The sequence below is a fragment of the Salvelinus alpinus genome, chromosome 33 (genome assembly GCF_045679555.1).
Source record: "Salvelinus alpinus chromosome 33, SLU_Salpinus.1, whole genome shotgun sequence".
In the NCBI taxonomy this organism is placed as follows: Eukaryota; Metazoa; Chordata; class Actinopteri; order Salmoniformes; family Salmonidae; genus Salvelinus; species Salvelinus alpinus.
Genome location: NC_092118.1, coordinates 23389911 through 23411058, shown reverse-complemented (window position 1 = coordinate 23411058; position 21148 = coordinate 23389911). Strand labels below are relative to the sequence as shown.

The following is a 21148-nucleotide window of genomic DNA, read 5'->3' as shown; positions in this document are numbered from 1 at the left end:
AATGTCAGAATAATAGTGGAGAGAATGATTTATTTCAGCTTTTATTTATTTCATCACATTCTCAGTGGGGCAGAAGTTTACATACACTCAATTAGTATTTGGTAGCATTGCCTTTAAATTGTTTAACTTGGGTCAAACGTTTCAGGTAGCCTTCCACAAGCTTCTCACAATAAGTTGGGTGAATTTTGGCCCATTCCTCCTGACAGAGCTGGTGTAACTGAGTCAGGTTTGTAGGCCTCCTTCCTTTCACACTCTTTTACAGTTCTGCCCACAAATTTTCTACATGATTGAGGTCAGGGCTTTGTGATGGCCACTCCAATACCTTGACTTTGTTGTCCTTAAGCAATTTTGACACAACTTTGGAAGTATGCTTGGGGTCATTGTCCATTTGGAAGACCCATTTGCGACCAAGCTTTAACTTCCTGACTGATATCTTGAGATGTTGCTTCAATATATCGACATCATTTTCCCTCCTCATCATGCCATCTATTTTGTGAAGTGCACCAGTCCCTCCTGCAGCAAAGCACCCCCACAACATGATGCTGCCACCCCTGTGCTTCACGGTTGGGATGGTGTTCTTCGGCTTGCAAGCGTTCCCCCTTTTACCTCCATACATAATGATGGTCATTATGGCCAAACAGTTCTATTTTTGTTTCATCAGACCAGAGGACATTTCTCCAAAAAGTATGATCTTTGTCCCCTTGTGCAGCTGCAAACCGTAGTCTGGCTTTTTATGGTGGTTTTGGAGCAGTGGCCTCTTTCTTGCTGAGCGGCATTTCAGGTTATGTCGATATAGGACTCGTTTTACTGTGGATATAGATACTTTCGTACCTGTTTCCTCCAGCATCTTCACAAGGTCCTTTGCTGTTGTTCTGGGATTGATTTGCACTTTTCGCACCAAAGTACGTTCATCTCTAGGAAACAGAACGCGTCTCCTTCCTGAGCGGTATGGCGGCTGTGTGGTCCCATGGTGTTTATACTTGGGTACTATTGTTTGTACAGATGAACGTGGTACCTTCAGGCATTTGGAAATTGCTCCCAAAGATTAACCAGACTTATGGAGGTCTACAATTTATTTTCTGAGGTCCTGGCTGATTTCTTTTGATTTTCCCATGATGTCAAGCAAAGAGGCACTGCGTTTGAAGGTAGGCCTTGAAATACATCCACAGGTACACCTCCAATTGACTCAAATTATGTCAATTAGCATATGAGAAGCTTCTAGATCCATAACTTCATTTTCTGGAATTTTCCAAGCTGTTTAAAGGCACAGTCAACTTAGTGCATGTAAACTTGTGACCCACTGGAATTGTGATACAGTGAATTATAAGTGAAATAATCTGTCTGTAAACAATTGTTGGAAAAATTACTTGTGTCATGCAAAGTAGATGTTCTAACCGACTTGCAAAAACTATAGTTTGTTCACAAGAAATTTGTGGAGTGGTTGAAAAACAAGTTTTAATGACGCCAACCTAAGTGTATGTAAACTTCCGACTTCAACTGTAAATAAATCTGCCAACAATCAATTTGAATATTCCCAGTGTTCCTCTGGAGCAATTGAAACCAAGGCTGATGAAATTAAAATCACTTTGTCAAACAGTCTCTGTTCATCTACACCACGGATCATAATCAGTGCAGACAGGGTCAGTCGGCTGAACCAACAGGCCCTTTGATAAATAATAGATGAGAAGATAACCAACCAAAGGTTATTCATTTTCATTTTGTGGTGAAGTGCCATTTATTTCCTTTCTCAGAAAACCTCTCCAGCAGATCTTCCCCATGAGGGGCATCAGTGCTGGACTGAGCAAAGCCCAGAGTGACTGCTGTGTGTCCATCACTTATTACATGATGACACACGCTGACAAAGAGCGTATCCGGCCCTCCGTCTTGGGTGTTTCCAAATGAGTTCACACAGGAGTGATTAAATACGTCATCCCGCAAAACAAGACACACACCGTCAAAATGACTCACCGCCTCGTTTTAGGATGAATTAAACATGTAGATTCAAGTTGCATAGGATTTAGATGAATGAGTGTGTCAGGTCTGGCTGAAAGAAGAGCACAGGGGAGTGGAGCAGGCCTTTGGAACATCACACACAGGTCATCTAAAACCAGTAAGACAGGGAGACACAGTGAGTGTGGTACAATCTATTCTAATGCACACTGACACTTCTTAAATAACAGTGCGAGCAAAGTACTAACTGTCCAATAGTTTCTCTTCAAATGGGAATATTTGGGTGCTGTGTTCAACGACAAACACTTACAATCACTGAATAACAATTTAATAGAACCTTTACAATTATATTACGTTATGTCTACAAGCATTTTTCCCACAATGCACCATATTTTCTGCTTCGAAGAGAAAAGCTCAGGTGTTCGTTCCATTGGCTATTCACTATCAAGGTCCTCATGAGTGGAAGCATCTCAAGTAATGTAGGAGACCTCTAAAGTCTACCTCAGGTCCGTACACACATTGTACCAAGTCCTTTATTCAACACACACATCATTGGGAGCATTTGCTGTTCCAACAAAAGCAAACACACACACATGCACCTAAACAGTGGACAACAAGGCATACCCTGTTACTCAACCAACTGTACCTATGCCAACCACATGGCTGATGTTTTCTGTTCTTAGTCAGTAGCTACTGTAGTTATCTTTTTCCCTTTGGTCCAACAATAACCAACCGTTTTATTCCCAAAATAGAGAGAGGTAACCTGTAACTTGTCAATAGCAATGTTAAAGTCTTGGGTCCAGGCCTTTCTCTCCAGAGGAAGCAGTGGGGACCACTGTTGTTTTGGTTAATTTACTACTAATACTACAAAGTGTAAAGCTGTGGTAGTATCAGGAGCTCACCAGTGTTACACAGTGTTAGCACGCAATACAGTCTGGCTAATGAATGCTCTTTCCATTCGTTTATCAACTTTTTTCACTGAGCAGTATTAATTGGTGATAAATTAGAACTAAACAAGTGAAAATTTATAATATGTTCTAAAGCGATAGAATCAAAAAAGGACTAGACAGTTCACAGCCAGACTGGATGTTAAACTAAATAAATAGCGAAATGATATCTGGATCTTTTTTTTGTTACCTGAGCAGCTGACCGATGTGAACCCTATCATTATAGTAACAAAGAGCGACAGGATGTGATAATGGCTTGACTGACAGGCTGGGCAGACAAAGGTAGTAATCACTGCTAAGGCTTTGTTATTCAACCATTCTGTCTGCTCACTGGAGCTAAAGACAAGCCCACACTCCCTTCAAAACAAATCAGAAAACCATAAGCCAGTTTGGTTTAGATGGGAGCATTGATCTGCACTGAAGACAATTGTGTTTGAGGAGAAATGGCAGAGATAAACCGTCGGTATTAGTAAATGGCCGTGAACTTTGAGATGGGATTGACTCTTATCAGTGCCACAGTTGATTATACAGGACCAACAAGGACTCCTCAGCCACATTAATATCATTCAGTCCTGCCTCTCCGGAAACCATCTCCAACTGACATTTGAAAGAAGATTAATATCAACTAAACTTTCTCAGCTTTATTTGCTCAAGAAACATTTCCTCAGATACAATTTTATTACAACAGCGGCAGCAGCAGAGAGAGCTCCCATTAAAGGCATATTGTAACAATATAGTGCAGCCATATACTGGCTGTTTTCGGAGGCGCTGCCTGCGTTTCCTGAAATGGACTCTTTCTTCCCTCTTGTGAATGTTCTTATTGAGACGACACGCAGCCATAAACTACCAATAACAGCAGCCGACATTAGCGTAGAGAATAGAATCAAAAGCACTATACATGCTACTATGGAGGTAGACATGGAAAGTGAGGAAAATAACCAAGACACCTGGGTTTAGTTTTCTAAGGGCCTCAGAGGTTGAGGTAAACTCACAGAGGGTTCACAAGTCTCACAAGGCCTTGACGTCATTTGCTAGCCTGACCATGCACGTACGTGTCACAGTTCCATGGTCTTCTGATTCAATCTCTATATACAACTAAAGCTAGAATACAAGAACGTAGGTGTCAGAATGTACTTTAACCTCAGATTGTGTGCAGTATTTTTTTTTTTACTGGAAATAAAAGCAGAATCTGAAAAAATACAGATTCAGTACCTGAATAAACAACTCCAAAATACACTATATATACAAAAGCATGTGGACACCTCTTCAAATGAGTGGATTCAGCTATTTCAGCCACGCCCGTTGCTGACAGGTGTATAAAATCGAGCACACAGCCATGCAATCTCTATAGACAAACATTGGCAGTAGAATGGCCTTACTGAATAGCTCAGTGACTTTCAACGTGGCACCGTCATAGGATGCCACCTTTCCAACAAGTCAGTTCGTCAAATGTCTGCCCTGCTAGAGCTGCCCCGGTCAACAGTAAGTGTTGTTATTGTGGAAACGTCTAGGAGCAACAACGGCTCAGCCACGAAGTGGTAGGCCACACAAGCTCACAGAACGAGAACGCAGAGTGCTGAAGCACGTAATGCGTAAAAATAATCTGTCCTCGATTGCAACACTACCAAGTTCCAAACTGCCTGTGGATGCAACATGAAATTACTTTTCATGGCCGAGCAGTTGCACACAAGCCTAAGATCACCATGCACAATGCCAAGCGTCGGCTGGAGTGGTATAAAGCTCGTTGCCATTGGACTCTGGAGCAGTGGAAACGCGTTCTCTGGAGTGATGAATCATGCTTCACCATCTGGCAGTCCGACGGACTAATCTGGGTTTGGCGGATGCCAGGAGAACGCTACCTGCCCCAATGCATAGTGCCAACTGTAAAGTTTGGTGGATGAGGCATAATGGTCTGGGACTATCTTTCATGGTTTGAGGTATACCCCTTAGTTCCAGTGGAGGGAAATCTTAATGCTACAGCATACAATAACATTCTACACTATTCTGTGCTTCCAACTTTGTGGCAACAGTTTGGGGAAGGCCTTTTCCTATCTCAGCATGACAATGCCCCCATGCGTAACGCGAGGTCCATACAAAAATTGATTGTTGAGATCGGTGTGGAAGAACTTGTCTGGCCTGCACAGAGCCCTGACCTCAACCCCACTGAACACCTTTGGGATCAATTGGAACTACGACTGTGAGCCAGGCGTAATCGCCGAACATCAGTGCCCAACCTCACTAACGCTCTTGTGGCTGAATGAAAGCAAGTCACCGCAGCAATGTTCCGACATCTAGTGGAAAGCCTTCCCAGAAGAGTGGAGGCTGTTATAGCGGTAAAGGGTGGACCAACTCCATATTAATGCCCATGATTTTGGAATGAGATGTTTGACGAGCAGTTGTCCACATACTTTTGGTCATGTAGTGTAGGTCTAAATTGTAAAATTGACCATGTGAAGTAACAATATAAGCTTATTGTGTAGCGTCCATTATATTAGAATGTATTTGTGCATTTCATTCAATGCAGGTGTTCAATGTGGATGGAAGACTCCAGAGGTAAAAGAGAAATCTAACTGGATAGCCTTTAGAAAGAAATCAAAATGGAGGAAAAAGAGTACTTACATGAACAGAAAGATTAAATCCCCAGCACCCAGCGATCACTGGTTAGTTGATTTTGAACTCATGAAAGTGACCTGAAATTATAAAAAAAACAGACAAAATATATAAATGTCTCCATGTCCATCTTTAAAAAATATGTATATTAATTTATCCAAACAGTTAAACAATCCATCCCAAGACATTCAATTCAAAACAACATATTTTATGGATACGTTATTAAAAGAAAAATTGGTACGATCAGTAAAATAACTTTATTTGCAAATATCAAAACAAACTTGGAGATGAAAGGAGAGAGAGAGGGAGATAGGAGGGAGGGGAGTAAGGAGGAGAAGGTGATGCTGGCCCATGTCAGAACATCTACAGCTGAGGAGATAGGAGGGAGGGGAGTAAGGAGGAGAAGGTGATGCTGGCCCATGTCAGAACGTCTACAGCTGAGGTAAAACAGCTTTAGTAATGAAAGAGTTCGGGACCACGTCCTAGACAATGTTTAAAATCCACTTCTCTAATACCTCATTAATCTGTCCTACAGCCAGTAGATTCCACTAATACATGGCTTTCATATAAAGTGGTTGTTTTATTTAATTTTGACTTTCTTTCTTTGAGCGCGGCAGGCTAATGATTTATTTAGCAGCATGCTCTGCTAGTGACGGCATGTCTCTCTCTGAGCCAAGCCGCCAGAGCTCTGTTCTGTTAGGGAAAATACAAACAATCCGAAGCCTCTGCAATATGGACATACCAGTTTTAGCCATTATCTAACCCGGAATTTAACATGAATATTTCTACCTCCAGGAAGTGGAAAAATAACACACCAAAACAGGAACCACAACAACATCCAAAGTGAGAGAGAAGTGGAGTGATCATTGTGCACAGCCACAGCGCAGGCCTGAAACGGCACAAAGCTCATTGATGTTCATTTCCTCACATTATCTTGTTTTTCACAACAAGCTGCGATCTCATTAACAGCTGATTTATACAATTACCCTGCTTCAGCACCGCCAATTAAACCAGGACAGAGGTTTTTAAGGTCACACTTAATTGATCTGCCAGTAATTTGTGCTACTGTACCTTGGTCTCCTGCGGCTAGGCAGGGAATAAAAGACACCAACAGTAGACCAGAGAAATATACCAACACATTTGCAATTGGTGTGAAAGTAGAGAAAAGAGATGTCAGTAAGAGAGGATGGAGGGTTAATAGAAGAGGCCAGGGAGAAGCAGTAGTCATGAATGGATCTGAATGTGCAGCCTTGAGACTGAAAGTAACAATAGGAGAGAGAAGCCCACAGACTGGCCCTGACTGAATGGGAATCTGCTGTCATCTTTATAGCACCTCTGAGCTGACAGTCAAACCTCTCAAAGGACCCAGCCGTCCTAGCCAGCAGGCTGCCAGAGTCCACACTGTCTCACCTCTCTGCACTGTACTGCACACACACACACACGGACAGACACGAGCACAGGGTCAGAGATGGAAAAACAGACACACACACACACACACACACACACACACACACACACACACACACACACACACACACACACACACACACACACACACACACACACACACACACACACACACACACACACACACACACACACACACACACACACACACACACACACATGGACAGGCAGATGGACAAAGAGAGAAACAAACAAAGACAGAAAGACGGACAGACATCTACACACACACAATTTTACTTTTAAAACCCACTAAGGGCGCTCTCCACCCAGACAATCATAGCCCACTGTATTAAAGACATAACCAGGGAGGTAATTCAATAAACAAGTGTTTCTTTATGAAACATACACTGAGTTTACAAAACATTAAGAACATCTTCCTAATATTGAATTGCACATATTCATGTCTCAATTGTCTTAAGGCTTAAAAATCATTCTTTAACCTGTCTCCTCCCCTTCATCTACACTAATTGAAGTGGATTTAATACGTGACATCAATAAGGGATCGTAGCTTTCAACTGGATTCACATAGTCAGTCTGTGTCATGGAAGAGCAGGTGTTCATAATGTTTTGTACACTCAGTGTATAACATCTGACTCATTCCCGTTAACAAATGAGAGCTAATAAAGGAGAACTCTTTTACTTGCAGGGGGTAGAAATGAACAAGCCTTTGAATTTATAATGTGATGTTAATTGAAACAATGAGGAAAGTAACAGACAAATAGACAATATGTAATTTTGTAATTAATAAGACAATACTGTATGTAAAGTCTTATTTAAACTAATCATTTGTCTGGAGAAAAAAACATTATGATTATGATTATAAATAATAAGAAAAAACAGAGTGATATTACAAATAATTAAGCAAATGCTGTAATCCCTCTGTGAGTGTCTCAGACAGAGACTATTGTAGTGGTGTGGTGCAGTACAGCAGCTCTTTTCCTGCTGAGAACACAGCCTACGGGCTGCTGGGGAAATAACACAGAGATGGGAACCCTTCCTTTCCCTAATGAGACGATCATGGATTCATTAAAACAGAATCCCAATCAACTCCAAATTCAGTTTATTAGTTTCCCCCAAACACTTTTATCACCCAATCATTGTGTCCACAATAACCATAGAGCCTTTTAAATGGTTGATTTTTTTACTCAGCTGTTGCAGAGAGGGTGGTGACAACAAACCGCACTGAAACACAACACACATAAACGGAAACTAACACAAAGTTAACACATACACACACTGAATGAACAGTATCTTTTCCCCTAACACACAAACATACACTTTCACACACACACACTTTCACACACACAAACACACTTTCACACACACACACTTTCACACACACACACACACTTTCACACACACACACACACACACACACACACACACACACACACACACACACACACACACACACACACACACACACACACACACACACACACACACACACACACACACACACACACACACACACACACACACAAGGCACATAGACAACCAACAGCTGTCTGCACTACTGGAGTACCCGAGACATCAGGGGTGGTGAGCTATCAGCCAAATAGATAATTCTCATTAAACCACAGGTGGACAGTCAGTCAGGGGGTTGCCACACATTACAGACAGCACCGCTGAAAAATCAACATTTATCTATGCCCCACACTAGAGATGCAGCGGGATTGATCTGTCAAACAGAAAGCCCTTTAAACAAGCCCAACAGACAGACTAACAGTGCTCACTTCAAAGGCCTCGGGCCAGAGAGCTCAAGGACACCTGTGGTAGTTCTGTCAAAGGGTGGCCTTTCCTTTCCTTTGTCTTTGGCCAAACCCCTAGACTATATTAAAGGGACCCTCCACTAAAACCCCAGCCCTGTGTCAGGAAACTTCTCCAACACCACAGCCCTGTGTCAGGACCCTACTCCAACACCACAGCCCTGTGTCAGGACCCTCCTCCAACACCACAACCCTGTGTCAGGACCCTCCTCCAACACCACAACCCTGTGTCAGGACCCTCCTCCAACACCACAGCCCTGTGTCAGGACCCTCCTCCAACACCACAACCCTGTGTCAGGACCCTCATCCAACACCACAGCCCTGTGTCAGGACCCTCCTCCAACACCACAACCCTGTGTCAGGACCCTCCTCCAACACCACAACCTTGTGTCAGGACCCTCCTCCAACACCACAACCCTGTGTCAGGACACTCCTCCAACACCACAGCCCTGTGTCAGGACCCTCCTCCAAGACCACAGCCCTGTGTCAGGACCCTCCTCCAAGACCACAGCCCTGTGTCAGGACCCTCCTCCAACACCACAGCCATGTGTCAGGACCCTCCTCCAACACCACAGCCCTGTGTCAGGACCCTCCTCCAAGACCACAGCCCTGTGTCAGGACCCTCCTCCAACACCACAGCCCTGTGTCAGGACCCTCCTCCAACACCACAGCCCTGTGTCAGGACCCTCCTCCAAGACCACAGCCCTGTGTCAGGACCCTCCTCCAAGACCACAGCCCTGTGTCAGGACCCTCCTCCAACACCACAGCCCTGTGTCAGGACCCTCCTCCAAGACCACAGCCCTGTGTCAGGACCCTCCTCCAACACCACAGCCATGTGTCAGGACCCTCCTCCAACACAACAACCCTGTGTCAGGACCCTCCTCCAACACCACAACCCTGTGTCAGGACCCTCCTCCAACACCACAACCCTGTGTCAGGACCCTCCTCCAACACAACAACCCTGTGTCAGGACCCTCCTCCAACACCACAACCCTGTGTCAGGACCCTCATCCAACACCACAGCCCTGTGTCAGGACCCTCCTCCAACACAACAACCCTGTGTCAGGACCTTCCTCCAACACCACAACCCTGTGTCAGGACCCTCATCCAACACCACAACCCTGTGTCAGGACCCTCCTCCAACACAGACCACAGCCCTGTGTCAGGACCCTCCTCCAACATCAGACCACAGCCCTGTGTCAGGACCCTCCTCCAACACAGACCACAGCCCTGTGTCAGGACCCTCCTCCAACACCACAACCCTGTGTCAGGACCTTCCTCCAACACCACAACCCTGTGTCAGGACCCTCCTCCAACACCACAACCCTGTGTCAGGACCCTCCTCCAACACCACAGCCATGTGTCAGGACCCTCCTCCAACACCACAACCCTGTGTCAGGACCTTCCTCCAACACCACAACCCTGTGTCAGGACCCTCCTCCAACACCACAACCCTGTGTCAGGACCCTCCTCCAACACCACAACCCTGTGTCAGGACCTTCCTCCAACACCATAGCCCTGTGTCAGGACCCTCCTCCAACACCACAGCCCTGTGTCAGGACACTCCTCCAACACCAGACCACAGCCCTGTGTCAGGACACTTCTCCAACACCAGACCACAGCCCTGTGTGTGTCAGGGATAACGAGTGAAAGCTGGCCTCTAGGGTCATAATCCAAAACGCACATGTCTGTCATGTTAAAGATGGATTTACAGTAAATCTACACACTAATACAAAAACCTCTCTCTCTCGCTTGGTTACTTTTCATTTATCCGTATGTTACAGATTGAGCGTATGCCCTCTGGAGCTACCATTTGGCCTGACATCCTTCCTTTCATATGTAAGTGAAAGCTGTTCCACAGACCTCACCGAAGAGAGGGGATCCAATCAAATGAACCTTCAGATTCCAGACATGTGTTCATCTACAGGGGGCTCGGCTTGATTACCCCAGCACATAACGGAGCGTTGTCTCTCTTGCTGACCATCATATGCACGTGGCTGAGAATCAATGGCCAACCTTCAGAACAACTATACAGTTGCCATAAGCGTTCAGGTCAGGGTTGGTAGAATGTTATTACACAAGTGTCTTTTTTCTCTGTCAATGTCCAGACAGGACAAACAAAGCAAAGACACACATGAATACACATATGAGACTGCCATTGACATTGTTCAGCTGCGTGCGTGCGTGCGTGCGTGCGTGCGTGCGTGCGTGCGTGCGTGCGTGCGTGCGTGCGTGCGTGTGTGTGTGTGTGTGTGTGCCGTGTGGGTGCATATGCAAATATGTACAGGACAAACCAATCCCCTGCACAACACAGCTGTATCCAGATCTGCAACATTTTCTAAATATCCCCAGTGCACTATTCCAGGCCTCTCTTTCTAGTCCAAACATGTTAAAGTAGGGATTTTGCAGAGGTAGCTATTTTGACAATGGAGGCAATCTTTTTGCCATCAGCGTGTTGGTCCCCACCTGGCTGAGACCTGGTTATCTCTACAGACAGAGGCAGCACTGGCCCAGCCAGGGCTGTGGACTATGGGAGGGCTGGGTGGGTGGGGGGGATAAGGCAATAAGGTGGGCCCATAACAGCAGTCCAGGCTAAACAGCAGGGAGCCTTGGGGAAATGGGGGGTGGAGGGGAGAGAAGGGGGGTGAGAATTCTGCAGTAGAAATGTCTATTAGTGCACTCGGCTCAAGCCATTGTTAGATTCAATATCCAAGTCCACAAAATCAACCCACCTTCCCAACATCGCCCACCGCGAATGAGAAAAAGCATAGCTGTAGTATGCAGTGAATGAATGGCCGTCATTACAAAAAGGGGAGGACAAAGCCATGTCTGGGCTAATACAAGCTGATGCCCAGGTCAGCAGGGAGGTTAGCCGGGCTGCAGTTACCTGGGGGTTGGCAGGCTACAACAGAAGAGCAGTTGAGGAGACAGAGCTCTGATGTCCCTATGATAGAAAGCTATAAATTCCCTCTGGCACAGTGCACACTGCACAGGCATGCCAAATAATATGAACGCACAAAGACAAGCCTTATATCCATGAAAAAAAATCCACCATATCATTGAGTTATTTGGTGCTGGAAACGGTCCAATCACAGCCAGACACAGCTGCTTCAGCACACTATTACCTGTCACAGCCTCCCTGCTCTCCCCTTCTTTCTCTTTCTGCCTTGCTCTCTCCTTTCTTTCTCTCTTTCTCTCGCTCTCTTTCTCCCTCACTCCCTCTTTATTTCGGTCTGTCTCTCTCCATCGCTGTGTCTCTCTCTCTTTTGCTCTTTGTCTCTGTCTTTGTCCCCCCCCCTCTCTCTATTTCTTTCTCCTCTCTGCCTCTCTCTCATGTGAACACGACAGGCACAGATTAAAGATGGAGCTGCACCAGGCCTCCTGTCACAACGATCAAAGTAGACCTGCCTGAAACACTCACCATTGTCAATCACACTCAGGTCAGGAGAGGCTGAGAAAGTGACACCACACAATAATATCTTTATTGTGCAGGGCTGAAACAGTGACAGGGCTTTTGAGTGTTTCACTATTCCTCTGTGAATAACAGTGGTGCGGTAAAGGGAGAATCAAACATTCTTCCCTGTGTTTGTGAAGAGAGGCAGACAGCTCTGTGATCAAACCGTTATTTCATATGCCTGCCGCACCGCAAATACATTACATGTGATTTACTCTGCCTCAAATAACAAGAATAAAAGTCAATTTACAGAGGTGGTTGGATAGAGAAATGACCAGCCACTAGAAGGCTTCAATCCAAGGCTTCAATTGTATGCTCTCGTTGGCTGGCCCTCGCTTCATATTCTCGAAACCCACTGGCTCCAGGTCATCTATAAGTCTTTGCTAGGTAAAGCCCCGCCTTTTCACAGCTCACTGGTCCCCATAGCACCACCCACCCGTAGCATGCGCTCCAGTATATCTCACTGGTCACCCCCAAAGCCAATTCCTCCTTTGGCTGCCTTTCCTTCCAGTTCTCTGCTGCCAATGACTGGAACGAACTGCAAAAATCACTGAAGCTGGAGACTCATATCTCCCTCACTAGCTTTAAGCACCAGCTGTCAAAGCAGCTCACAGATCACTGCACCTGTACATAACTCATCTGTAAATAGCCCATCCAAATACTTCATCCCCATACTGTATTTATTTATTTATCTTTCTCCTTTGCACCCCAGTATCTCTACTTGCACATTCATCTTCTGCACATCTATCGCTCCAGTGTTTAATTGCTATATTGTAATTATTTTGCCACTATGGCCTATTTATTGCCTTACCTCCCTTATCCTACCTCATTTGCACACATTGTATATAGACTTTTTCTATTGTATTATTGACTGTATGTTTGTTTATTCCTGTCACGATCGTGTGGAGGAGAGACGGACCAAAACGCAGCATGAGGAAAATAAGCCATCTTCTTTTAATTAAACGAACGAAGATGAACATGAAACGAAAACACTATTACAAACAAACAAAACAACAAATGATCGTGAAGCTAAATAACGCAAGTGCCCAGACAAGCAACAAACGTTAAACAAGACAACTACCCACAAAAGCCTACTGCCTATGGCTACCTTAAATATGGCTCTCAATCAGAGACAAATGAATGACAGCTGTCTCTGATTGAGACCCAATCTAGGCAGCCATAGACATAACTAGACAACCTAACAATACTCTATCCCATACACATACAACACCCATAGACTAACCAAAACACACACAACATACAATGCCCACCCCAACTCACGCCCTGACCAACTAAACATAATCAAAATAACATAAAAATAGGTCAGGAACGTGACATAACCCCCCCCCTCAAGGTGCGTACTCCGAACGCACCACCAAAAGTCTAGGGGAGGGTCTGGGTGGGCATCTGTCCACGGTGGTGGCTCCGGCTCTGGACGCTGCCCCCACACCACCATAGTCACTCCCCGCTTCCGTATCCCCCCCCCAATGACCACCCTCCAACTAAACCCACCTAACTGAAGGGGCAGCATCGGGATAAGGGGCAGCACCGGGATAAGGGGCAACACCGGGATGAGGGACGGCAGCTCCGGGCTGAGGGACGGCAGCTCCGGGCTGAGGGACGGCAGCTCCGGGCTGAGGGACGGCAGCTCCGGACTGAGGGACGGCAGCTCCGGACTGGCTGGCGGATCCTGGCTGGCTGGCTCTGGCTGGTCATGGCTGGCTGACGGCTCTGGCTGGTCATGGCTGGCTGACGGCTCTGGCTGGTCATGGCTGGCTGACGGCTCTGGCTGGTCATGGCTGGCTGAAGGCTCTGGCTGATCCGGTCTGGCGGAAGGCTCTGGCTGATCCGGTCTGGCGGAAGGCTCTGGCTGATCCGGTCTGGCGGAAGGCTCTGGCTGATCCGGTCTGGCGGAAGGCTCTGGCTGATCCGGTCTGGCGGAAGGCTCTGGCTGATCCGGTCTGGCGGAAGGCTCTGGCTGATCCGGTCTGGCGGAAGGCTCTAGCGGCTCCTGTCTGGCGGACGGCTCTAGCGGCTCCTGTCTGGCGGACGGCTCTGTAGGCTCATGGCAGACGGGCGGCTTTGCAGGCTCATGGCAGACGGGCGGCTTTGCAGGCTCATGGCAGACGGGCGGCTTTGCAGGCTCATGGCAGACGGACAGTTCAGACGGCGTATGGCAGACGGGCAGTTCAGACGCCGCTGGGCAGACGGGCAGTTCAGGCGCCGCTGGGCAGACGGGCAGTTCAGGCGCCGCTGGGCAGACGGGCAGTTCAGGCGCCGCTGGGCAGACGGGCAGTTCAGGCGCCGCTGGGCAGACGGGCAGTTCAGGCGCCGCTGGGCAGACAGCAGACTCTGGCCGGCTGAGACGCACTGTAGGCCTGGTGCGTGATACCGGAACTGGAGGTACCGGGCTAAGGACACGCACCTCAGGGCGAGTGCGGGGAGAAGGAACAGTGCGTCCAGGGCTCTGGAGACGCACAGGAGGCTTGGTGCGTGGTGCCGGAACTGGAGGCACTGGGCTGGAGACACGCACCATAGGGAGAGTGCGTGGAAGAGGAACAGGGCTCTGGAGATGCACTGGAAGCCTGGTGCGTGGTGTAGGCACTGGTGGTACTGGACTGGGGTGGGAAGGTGGCGCCGGATATACCGGACCGTGAAGGAGGACACGTGCTCTTGAGCACCGAGCCTCCCCAACCTTACCAGGTTGAATGGTCCCCGTAGCCCTGCCAGTGCGGCGAGGTGGAATAGCCCGCACTGGGCTATGCAGGCGAACCGGGGACACCACCTGTAAGGCTGGTGCCATGTACACCGGCCCGAGGAGACGTACTGGAGGCCAGATACGTTGGGCCGGCTTCATGGCATCCGGCTCGATGCCCAACCTAGCCCTCCCAGTGCGGCAAGGTGGAATAGCCCGCACTGGGCTAAGCACGCGTACTGGGGACACCGTGCGCTTTACCGCATAACACGGTGTCTGACCAGTACGACGCCCTCTTACTCCATGGTAAGCCCGGGGAGTTGGCTCAGGTATCCAACCCGGCTTCGCCACACTCCCCTTTAGCCCCCCCCAAGAAATTTTTGGGTGAGCCTCTCGGGCTTCCAGCCTCTCTTACGTGCTGCCTCCTCATACCAGCGCTCCTGGGCTGTGGCTGCCTTCTTCTCCTCCCTCAAGCGGCGATTCACAACAACCTTAGCCCAGGGTCCTTCTCCATTGAAAATTTGCTCCCAACTCCATTCCTCTTCTCTCCATTACTTTAGTTCCTTCCCTCCTTCCTCAATCCGCTTGGTCCTGTTGTGGTGGGTAGTTCTGTCACGATCGTGTGGAGGAGAGACGGACCAAAACGCAGCATGAGGAAAATAAGCCATCTTCTTTTAATTAAACGAACGAAGATGAACATGAAACGAAAACACTATTACAAACAAACAAAACAACAAATGATCGTGAAGCTAAATAACGCAAGTGCCCAGACAAGCAACAAACGTTAAACAAGACAACTACCCACAAAAGCCTACTGCCTATGGCTACCTTAAATATGGCTCTCAATCAGAGACAAATGAATGACAGCTGTCTCTGATTGAGACCCAATCTAGGCAGCCATAGACATAACTAGACAACCTAACAATACTCTATCCCATACACATACAACACCCATAGACTAACCAAAACACACACAACATACAATGCCCACCCCAACTCACGCCCTGACCAACTAAACATAATCAAAATAACATAAAAATAGGTCAGGAACGTGACAATTCCATGTGTAACTCTGTGTTGTTGTTTGTGTCGCACTGCTATGCTTTATCTTGGCCAGGTCGCAGTTGTAAATGAGAACTTGTTCTCAACTAGCCTACCAGGTTAAATAAAGGTGAAATAAAAAAAAATAAAAAAATCCACCACAGGAGGTATTCATGTCCCCTGTGTTAGTAACAGCCAGGTGTGCAGCCTGTCAATTCTCTTTGATTCACACTCACATATTCTCCACTCAAAGTGTAAACTTAGAGGTTAGCCGTGTCTTTTGGTTGTTGATTTGTCTACTATTCTCAGCTTCTGAGATGATTCCCCCTCAGTAGCAGAAGGCTTTTCTTTTTCTTCCTTCTCTAAGAGAGGATATTCTCTCTCTCTCTCGCTCTCCATCTCTCTCTCCCCCTTTCTCTCTCTCCCTCTCTCTCCACCTTTCTCTCTCTCTCTATCTACCTCTCTTCCTCTCTCTCCCTCCCTCTCTCTCTCTCCTATTGAGTGGGGGGTTATGAAAACAAGCATAGTTCTCTCTCAGGTAATGTACTTATTTTCCACAGCCCCATCTTCTAGTTTACTGAGTGGTGGTGTTTCTCCCTCTTATCGCCTGGCCCTCGTGGGGCACTTTAGCCCCTCAAATCCTGTTCACCACATACTGGTTTCAGAATCTGTGAAATGAGTGCTGGGGAAGCGTGGCCACAATGTCTGCCTGTGTCGCCACCGGACTCAAATGGGCTTGGTGCTTTTTGTCCAGGGAGATGCATAAATGGAAGTTTTTAACACCTCAAAGAAGGCTGGTCCTTTGTGTGGTCACACTGGAGAGGCCTGTCAGTCTCCTGAGGAAGCAGACACGCTGAGTGCTGCAGGACAAAGGGCCAGAGGCACAGAATCAGCAGGGGCATCACTCGGCTATGGGCACCCGACAGACACACATACATACATACATACACACACACTCTGTCATCATATCAGAGCCTGTCAAACACATATACACACGGATACCATAGAAAGAGTCACTCACACAAACATACAGCTTTTGTGAAAGCTAATAAAAACACACATTCAACATACACACAGACAGCTCTCAAAACCATAAAAATGGTACCAAACACATTCACACACAATCACATGGACAGATGACTGACACAGTGTGGTATACGCAGAGCTTGTCACACACAAACATGCAGTATGAATCAAACGCAGGGAAAAATACATTGACAAAATGTTGTGGTAATCAGAAAGAATCATTCTACTCTGTATTAGATACAAACAATTTGAAACGCAGTCTTACTACAAACATGCAATCTGACAACGGACCCACTCAATACAAATCAAGAATGAAAACCAGCACCACAAAACAACAACACAGACCTACTTATTTATTTTAACCTTCGGTTTGAAAATAATTTCCTAATTTCCATGTCAATCTCCCTTATTGCAATTCTCTTTTTTTTGCAAGTACAAACCAGCAGCCAAAGCTTACAATCAGTCTTTATGCTTTTTAGATGCCTACAATAAGCATTTAAATGCAAATATCTCAGCCGCACAAAGGAGTTGCAACTTCTGTCAGTAGCAACATAATCAACCTGCAATTGTCTCCTGACTGGGAGCGGCATCCTGTGACCAGGCCTGAGCTGTGAGCATCTGTATTCAAATGACTTCCTTATTTCAGGCAGCACGGCTCAATGTGGATATTTTCCAACAGTAAAGCACTGAAAGTCAATCACATGGTGAATTAAACCAGAAAGGAAACAATTGATCCAGAAAAGATCAGGTTAGAACAAGGCACATCGGTGGCCACATGATTCCTGTTGTTTTGTCCCTCTTCAAACAGAAGCACACAGTCTGTGTTGCCATTTCAGTCATGCATTTGCAATGTAGTCATAAATGTTTAGATCTACAATTCAAGCCCATGCATCCTGATAAATATGTCTAGTGGTGAACGTATTGACCAAGACTGATACAGAAGAAGCAGGTCACAAAGCAAGGCTCTGTTGAACAACAGCATTCTCTGAGATTAAAAGGTTGGAAGGGAAATAAACAGGATTCCCACGGTGTGTCCATAGAGTACATTGGGAATGGTACATTGTGTTCTGAGATACCAGAACAATATCTAGATGAAGAATAAACAACGGTACAACAATGAACATGTAAGACTGATATTGCCTTCCAAGTAGGTTAGTCGGTAAATCTGATGGTGATTGGTGCATATGCTCTGTGCTGGCTCCACTGGGCCCTGTACAGCCATTTGAACAATTAACATTATAACCTTTGATTTTTGTTTTTATTTACGGTTGCAGGGATCATTTGTCTCCTTTGAAACCCGCAATTAATAGTGGCGTTTGCAAATGCACTAGTCCATTTGGGAGTAGGGGAAATGATCGGATTGAGAATATTTCTGCATTCTTAATCTTCTAAAGAGGGAAATGATTTAAAAGGAGGACACAAATCTCATGTGACATGACAGGGACTGCATAGGCTCTCTCTCCCCTCTCCCCTCACCCTGTAGCTTTGCGAGGCAGCGGTGGGGTGGGGGGATGAAGGGTAGCTAAGAGATCAGGGCTCTAGTTGCTCTCCTCCACTCCTCAGCTCTGCTTCCCCTCACAGGAAAACAAATGTTGTGTTTCAGTCACTGATCACTAGCCTAATTGAGTTTTACACTCTTTTTCTGGACCAAAAAGAGCCTTTGAAATGAGGAGGTCGAATTACCTCTCCAGTCAGGCAATAAATAAGTCAAACAAGGTAAGGGGCTCTTGCCAGCATATTTTAGTGCCAAATTCAATTAGTGGGAAAACAGAAGATACATGGTTGTTCACTTAACTATTGGATGCATTTCCATTCCCATGATGCTGCCATTGTACATAGCCAATCAAATGGTCCCTGTCAGACAGCTACAGCCCTCAGACAGAGGATGGCTGGAAACATACTGGCCTCCTGATCATACTGTAATTGAAGTCATTGAGCGATAATACAAGATCACTTGGTTCAGCCAAAGACCATGAGTGTGTGTGTTCACATTATACTCTACTATACACAAATACTTGGATATTGTAATAAACTCTGTAATCAAATATGTTGACATTGTTATTATAACATGTATAACCATGTTGTAATACATTCACTATTCCCATAACAGGGTGAAAATAATCATTCATAATAATGTCATAGTGTAATTGAAGCTTACTAAACCTTTCAAACTGTACTTTGTCTGTGCAAAGATATATGTACTTTTTCCATTATGTAAGTGGTCCTATAAGGCATTGATTCACAGCACAAGAAAAGGAAACTTGCATGAAGTAAGCCTGTAGTCTGGGCAGGGAGCACAGAAGGTGGCCGGACAATGTACAGAACAAGAGCGAAAGAGAGGGAAACACAGCTCTGTACACCCAAACTGGCTACAATGTGGTCTTTGTGACATCATAATGTTTTCTGCCCTGCAGATTTTGGAAAATAATCAACATTTTCCTAGTCTGCATATCCAGCAATAACATCTTACATCACAGCTCCTACTATATATCCCCTGTAGTCGGGCACATTTTACATTTGTGGAGAGTGAGGGGGGTAAGAAAAACATAGTGAAACAGTTATTATATTCCAATCATGCCCTGGGAGCCCATTACAACATGGCACAGACCATGTTAAAACTGGGGAGCTGTGCAGCCCAGCTCGCTGCGGAGGGAGGGCTCCAGGCTCAGGGCTAGGAGCCTGCACTATACTGCCAGACTCTCTGTGCTGCCTGCCTGCCAGCCTGTAGCAAATAACTACAGCACACTGACAAATGCTGAGATTGATGCTGGTGGGAACCAAGTCTAAGATAGAGGCATTCCACCAGCACATTTCTGCCCTCGGCTTATTGTGGAGATTTTCATATTTGTTTGGTGTTTGTTTTTGTTTCTTTGTTTCTTAGTTAGCTGCTCTGATCGTGTCTAGATTGACACTTCAGCTTTTGTATTCTGATCATGGACTTGTGATGATGGAATTCTGAACGTGTCATGCCTCTACACCTACATTTAAATGTGTCTACCGTGTCCGGATTACCTTTTCCCACGGTATATTCAAATGCCAGTATGCATTCTGCAAACGGTGGAACAGGCTAAATCTGATAATAACACAACAACAACTTGATGGCAGTAGCCAACTACTGTAGATAACTAGCCAGCTAACCTCTGTAACTAGCCAGAAAGCTAGCTAGCAAAGCTAAAGGGATTGCACACAGGTTAGCATTACTCTCCCACAAACACAAAAAAGTTTTTCTAAATAAGACAGCTGGCTAGCATTTATGAAGCCAGCAAACACATTCCGCACAGGCTAGGAAAGTATTTCCTCCAACATTTAATGAAAAAAGGTGCCTCTCGCTCCCAAAACAAGTTTTCTGGAGACTTGTTGGCAGAGTGCTGATGACGTTGCCCACTGTATGCGCTTTTGGTAGCCTGATTGCGTCCAGATTGAGGAGAAATCTGCACAAAATGTGTCCCTGACCACTTCCTGAAATGGTTAGCCAGATCTGTACACAATCCGACCACAATATGACCTGTCTTTTCAAAACGACCTTCGTATTCTGATAGCAGAAGTCACATGTACAGTTGAAGTCGGAAGTTTACATACACCTTAGCCAAATACATTTAAACTCAGTTTTTCACAATTCCTGACATTTAATCCATGTAAAAATTCCCTGTCTTAGGTCAGTTAGGATCCCCACTTTATTTTAAGAATGTGAAATGTCAGAATAATAGTTGAAAGAATGATTTATTTCAGCTTTTATTTCTTTCATCACATTCCCAGTGGGTCAGAAGTTTACATACACTCAATTAGTATTTGGTAGCACTGCCTTTAAATTGTTTAATTTGGGTCAAACGTTTTGGGTAGCCTTCCACAAGCTTCCCACAATAAGTTGGGTGAATTTTGGCCCATTCCTCCTGACAGCTGGTGTAACTGAGTCAGGTTTGTAGGCCTCCTTGCTCGCACACACTTTTACAGTTCTGCCCACAAATGTTCAATAGGATTGAGGTCAGGGCTTTGTGATGGCCGCTCCAATACCTTGACTTTGTTGTCCTTAAGCCATTTTGCCACAACTTTGGAAGTATGCTTGGGGTCATTGTCCATTTGGAAGACCCATTTGCGACCAAGCTTTAACCTCCTGACTGATATCTTGAGATGTTGCTTCAATATATCCACATAATTTTCCCTCCTCATGATGCCATCTATTTTGTGAAGT

The 21148-nt window shown here is 45.9% G+C and overlaps 1 protein-coding gene across 7 annotated transcripts in view; it reads right to left on the bottom strand.

Moving 5' to 3' along the window:
• The window catches only part of sox6 (SRY-box transcription factor 6), a 235787-nt gene that overhangs the window by 195198 nt on the left and 19441 nt on the right, over positions 1-21148 (bottom strand). For 5 of the 7 annotated variants that reach the window (XM_071380892.1, XM_071380897.1, XM_071380900.1 and 2 more), the window contains exon 3: positions 5517-5587. The exons of the other annotated variants lie outside the window; for them this stretch is intronic. The gene's annotated coding sequence lies outside the window, so the exon portion shown is untranslated. The remainder of the gene's footprint in view (positions 1-5516; positions 5588-21148) is intronic. 7 annotated transcript variants of the gene reach the window in all.